We start from the raw sequence: 6,000 nt of genomic DNA, 5'->3' as shown, positions 1-6,000 counted from the left end.
TGTTCCATTGGCTTAAATGGGCTTTGCATCAGGTCCCATATTGCTAAATATCATTACATAGATTTTAATTCTATGAACAGAACACACAACCTTCTTTGTCCCCTACAGTATTAGGAATTACCCCAAAGGCACAGTAGTAAAGTTTAGTACTATCATTAAGATGACCTCATTTAAAAAATTAGTACATTAGCTGTTGTCTTGGCCTTAAAACCAGTTATTTTAGTAGAAAAATAGGAGAAGTAACTGAGGAAATGTGGCAATGTGGATGGGGGGAGGGGGAGAAGATGGGAAGTTCTTTATATCCTTTCAAGAATAAACTTTGTATTACATATCAAGTCCTTTGATCTACAGGAGGTCCTGAAGAAAGACACAACACATGGAAAGAAACTGAGAAGGAGCATGTAGAGAACCTCTGGAGGCAGGCATGACCAAAAAAAAAAAAGTGAACCTCAAAAGCAAACTGGGGAGCCAGCCCACCAGATGCTGAAGGGAATGAGGAAGAGGAGACAAAGGATTCAATAAAATGTCTGACTGTGTCACAGTTCATGAGTCAGAATAAAAGACAAATTTGGTATTTGAGGAAAATATCAACATTGCAAACAGGACTCAGTAAGTTTTGTACAAACTAACTTTTTCGGCAGGGGAAGGGGGAGGAAACAGGCTAAGATTTCTTATATTTACTAAGCTGCACCAACAAAAAAGAGCAGTATCTCTTATGTATGAAAATTGTGTAAGAAACGCTCTGTTATCAATCTTAGAGTTTTGTACTGCCACCCATCCCTTAGTATCTGGGCACCTTCCACATCCCATCAGAAACAGTGAAGTCCCTCGTGGACTTCATAGAGTCTCCAACCCTTCTTCCTGTTTCAAGGTAAACACTTGGCTTGAGCACCTATTTTTGTTTGGGTTTAATTTCATGAGTTTACTTTTGTTTGGGTTTTTAGATTGATATGTTTCAGGGGGTTTTGGAGGCGTTATTTTTTTGGTTCAAGGGGTGCCAAGGTTGTGATTGTTATTCTTATGGTGGAGAGGTCCTTACAATATTTAGAATGATACCAGAATCATCGTTAGATTAAATGATTATACAAGTGAGCTTGTAACTCTATACCAAGAGATGTAAGATAATCAGTGATTCCTTTTTGTAATATATTAAGGTTATGGCGGGGTGGAGGGAAAATCAATATTAAGGTGTTTAATGATGTGGAATGACAACATGGTTTAAGTGAAATTAAGATGATACCTGAGGAGGATAATATGGAATTGTAAGAGATAACAATCAGAAACCAGTGCAGGTGTGGATGTGGGGGACATAGGTCACTTTATTCACATCTTGTAGGATTACACACAGGCACAAAGTTATTGGAGCAGGGTTACAGATCAAATCAGGATGTAGCCATACGGAACCATTTGCACTCCCAGTTTGTGGTGTGGCATTTCCAGGACATCTTTAACATGTTTTTTAGCAGCCTCAAAGTTCCTTTTAGCTGGAAATTGGAAAAAAGAAAAAAATGTGTTAGCAGTTGGTAAACTAAAATTTGGGATGAGTGGTAATGCAGAAATTAACGTATCAAATTAAAATGCAAAAATGGAGAGATTAAATGAATGAATATCCAGATACCTGAAAATTCACAAAGGGGAAGATAGTTAAGGTACATTAAGGAGGTTGATTGTGAAAGTCTCCAGTAAAGAGGATTTATCAACAGCTGCAAGAGGTACAGAAAGCATTAATGACAACCTATCCTTGGGGGAAAAAATAGGAAGCGAACTTAAGGTTTTATCCAAGGACTGTAACCAGAACAATACCTAATAAACCACAAGGAAGTGTAAATTACTTTAGAATACCTTCATGACCTTCTGTAATGAAAAGTATTGCATTGAATCATTACTGTGGAAATGCTGGATAACTTTTAAAATTAAAATGAGAATAAAACAATTTTAAAAAGATAATGTCACAAAAATCATTGGATTTGAACACTGACATAATTAATCAATGTTTACAAAACAAAAATCAAAGTCCTCAAAGTCTAAAAGTGAAAGGAGGCAAGAAGTAACTTTTACAGAAAATCTGGGGTAAAGCAGCCATTAATTATGATGCTATAGCAGGATAAGGGAACATCTCTCCAAGATTTACAGTAACTATACACAAATTGTTTTGGAAGCTTGATTCTCCCCTGCCAAAAGAACATGGTTTACTGGATAGTGGAATTGTGCCAGGACTGAAATACCTATATAATGAGAACTTCTTAAAACACAACTGTATCTACTTCTGATGTGTAGAGACAACTGGCTTTGTGCAGGAAAAAAAAGATAGAGAGGGAAGAGGATATGTTTTGGAGAAGCTGTAGACATAAAATGGAAGAAGGTGAAAATGGGGGTGGGGAAATGACTTTAGGGCAAGCAGTCTCTTTCCTCTCATTGTTTTCTATTAATAGTAATAAACAAACTACATTTAAATGTTGGAGTGTGGCTATATCACCTCAGTCTGTGATCCCTGCAGCTCTCACTAATTAAGCAGGCTTAATTCTGGTCAGTAATTGGATGGGTGTCCCTCAAGGAAAACTAGGGCACCTCAGAAAGCAGTGGTGAGAGTTAGTACTGAACCAATGACCTACTACAATGCTAAGGCAACACGTTGTTGAAGATATCATTTTGTTGTGTTTAGAGAGTCACGATTACAAAATTGGGAGGCAAATCAGAGGAAGAGCCATTATCCCTTTTATGAAGTTTAGTTCCACAGCCTTGAGATCTGCAGTGGTTTCAAGCTGAAGATACCGGATTAGACCCCCCAAGGCACTCTAGCATGGTATCAAGGTACAACAATTACATCATCAAAACAAAAACAGTTCATTGGTGGATCATACGCCCAAACCAGGCCACTGCTACCTAGTAGTAACAGCTCTTGAGACTTGAGACCCAGTAGCTTTTAAGAGATGATTAACCAATTCATGTGCAGCACAAACAGCTAGATTTATGTCTAATCCAAAGGAAAGGTCCAGACCACTTGCAGTCAGTAAAGACAGTTTTCCATTTCTCACTTGTCCATGTAGTTTCAGTTGGATAAGCCAATCTGAGAAAAATAAGATTCAATGAGCTTTCTTGAATCCAACCTTTTGTTTCTACCCTAATTGAGATTTCTCCCCCATGTAATAATTACATGTGTTACAAATTAAGCTAAGCGCCAGGTAAATGGCATCTGTTTAAACAAAAGAAAGAGACTAGTGGCATCCATTATCTGATCTATAAAACAGCTAGGCTTCGGTAAAGCTGTTTTACTTTTACCATTACATTTACCTTTTCTGTTTTCAAAAACTGCATCTGTTACCTCAAGCTCTCTTAAATAACCTTGAATGCCTTAGGAAGCTGCAAATTGTGCCAGACACTTGCAAGCTTCCTAGAGAGAGTTCATTACAAAATGTTCCCAGTCATTTGCTTTTTATGGGTCAGGCACATTTAGTGTGCATTAGGTTCGGGGCACACTCGTAACATAGCTCTTTTCCTCCACAGGTAATGTCAACAGATGGATAAAGAAACCAGAATGTGTAGGAGCTAGCTGGTTTGCCAGTCTAGAAATTCCTGCCATTAGAGTAAAATGGCAGCACAATTTCAGGCACCTTATACTCTTATGCAGTAATTTCAAATTTGTGTTACACTTGGAAATGGTAAGTTTAAAAATAACACAGAGTAGAATATGTTACCTAAGAAACTAATATGCAGTTTTTAAAAAAAATTCTCCTTATGAGTTTTCTTTGTATTAGTTACTGTGCTGTTTAGTGAGTTACCCATCTCAAACTGATTATTCTCTCTTCCCTTCCCACACCTATCCATTTCTTTTTAATAAGCTCTACACGTTCTTTGTTCTCTAACTTATAGAATCATAGAATACCAGGGATGGAAGGGACCTCAGGAGGTCATCTAGTCCAAGCCCCTGCTCAAAGCAGGACCAATCCCCAACTAAATCATCCCAGCCAGGGCTTTGTCAAACCTGACCTTGAAAACCTCTAAGGGTATGTCTACACTATGGAATAAGGTCGAATTTATAGAAGTCGGTTTTTTAGAAATCGGTTTTATATATTTGAGTGTGTGTGTCCCCACAGAAAATGCTCTAAGTGCATTAAGTGCATTAACTCGGAGCGCTTCCACAGTACCGAGGCTAGAGTCGACTTCCGGAGCGTTGCACTGTGGGTAGCTATCCCACAGTTCCTGCAGTCTCCGCTGCCCATTGGAATTCTGGGTTGAGATCCCAATGCCTGATGGGGCTAAAACATTGTCGCGGGTGGTTCTGGGTACATATCGTCAGGCCCCCCGTTCCCTCCCTCCGTGAAAGCAAGGGCAGACAATCGTTTCGCGCCTTTTTTCTGTGCGGACGCCATACCAAGGCAAGCATGGAGGCCGCTCAGCTCACTTTGGCAATTAGGAGCACATTAAACACCACACGCATTATCCAGCAGTATATGCAGCACCAGAACCTGGCAAAGCGATACCGGGCGAGGAGGTGACGTCAGCGCGGTCACGTGAGTGATCAGGACATGGACACAGATTTCTCTGAAAGCATGGGCCCTGCCAATGCATGCATCATGGTGCTAATAGGGCAGGTTCATGCTGTGGAACGCCGATTCTGGGCTCGGGAAACAAGCACAGACTGGTGGGACCGCATAGTGTTGCAGGTCTGGGACGATTCCCAGTGGCTGTGAAACTTTCGCATGCGTAAGGGCACTTTCATGGAACTTTGTGACTTGCTTTCCCCTGCCCTGAGGCGCATGAATACCAAGATGAGAGCAGCCCTCACAGTTGAGAAGCGAGTGGCGATAGCCCTGTGGAAGCTTGCAATGCCAGACAGCTACCGGTCAGTTGGGAATCAATTTGGAGTGGGCAAATCTACTATGGGGGCTGCTGTGATGCAAGTAGCCCACGCAATCAAAGATCTGCTGATATCAAGGGTAGTGACCCTGGGAAATGTGCAGGTCATAGTGGATGGCTTTGCTGCAATGGGATTCCCTAACTGTGGTGGGGCTATAGACGGAACCCATATCCCTATCTTGGCACCGGAGCACCAAGCCGCCGAGTACATAAACCGCAAGGGGTACTTTTCGATAGTGCTGCAAGCTCTGGTGGATCACAAGGGACGTTTCACCAACATCAACGTGGGATGGCCAGGAAAGGTGCATGATGCTCGCATCTTCAGGAACTCTGGTCTGTTTCAAAAGCTGCAGGAAGGGACTTTATTCCCAGACCAGAAAATAACTGTTGGGGATGTTGAAATGCCTATATGTATCCTTGGGGACCCAGCCTACCCCTTAATGCCATGGCTCATGAAGCCGTACACAGGCAGCCTGGACAGTAGTCAGGAGCTGTTCAACTACAGGCTGAGCAAGTGCAGAATGGTGGTAGAATGTGCATTTGGACGTTTAAAGGCGCGCTGGCGCAGTTTACTGACTCGCTTAGACCTCAGCAAAACCAATATTCCCACTGTTATTACTGCTTGCTGTGTGCTCCACAATATCTGTGAGAGTAAGGGGGAGACGTTTATGGCGGGGTGGGAGGTTGAGGCAAATCGCCTGGCTGCTGGTTACGCACAGCCAGACACCAGGGCGGTTAGAAGAGCACAGGAGGGCGCGGTACGCATCAGAGAAGCTTTGAAAACCAGTTTCATGACTGGCCAGGCTACGGTGTGAAAGTTCTGTTTGTTTCTCCTTGATGAAACCCCCCGCCCCTTGGTTCACTCTTCTTCCCTGTAAGCTAACCACCCGCCCCTCCTCCCTTCAATCACCGCTTGCAGAGGCAATAAAGTCATTGTTGCTTCACATTCATGCATTCTTTATTCATTCATCACACAAACAGGGGGATGACTACCAAGGTAGCCCAGGAGGGGTGGTGGAGGAGGGAAGGAAAATGCCACACAGCACTTTAAGCACAGCACTTTAAAAGTTTACAACTTTAAAATTTATTGAATGACAGCCTTCTTTTTTTTGGGCAATCCTCTGTGGTGGAGTGGCTGGTTGG

At 42.2% G+C, this 6,000-nt stretch overlaps 1 long non-coding RNA gene across 2 annotated transcripts in view; it reads right to left on the bottom strand.

Annotated features, from left to right (window-relative positions):
• Nucleotides 1-1,293: 1,293 nt before the first annotated feature.
• Nucleotides 1,294-6,000, bottom strand: part of LOC142071611 (uncharacterized) — a 295,027-nt gene continuing 290,320 nt past the window's right edge. Inside the window, exons 2-3 of one of the 2 annotated variants that reach the window (XR_012667735.1) lie at nucleotides 1,619-1,703; nucleotides 1,294-1,484 (exon numbers count right to left, since the gene is read on the bottom strand). This is a non-coding gene — a long non-coding RNA (uncharacterized LOC142071611). The remainder of the gene's footprint in view (nucleotides 1,485-1,618; nucleotides 1,704-6,000) is intronic. The other variant, XR_012667734.1, reaches the window with a different exon arrangement.

Source organism: Caretta caretta, chromosome 3, assembly GCF_965140235.1.
Source record: "Caretta caretta isolate rCarCar2 chromosome 3, rCarCar1.hap1, whole genome shotgun sequence".
NCBI lineage: Eukaryota > Metazoa > Chordata > Testudines > Cheloniidae > Caretta > Caretta caretta.
This window is presented reverse-complemented; position numbering and strand designations above follow the sequence as displayed.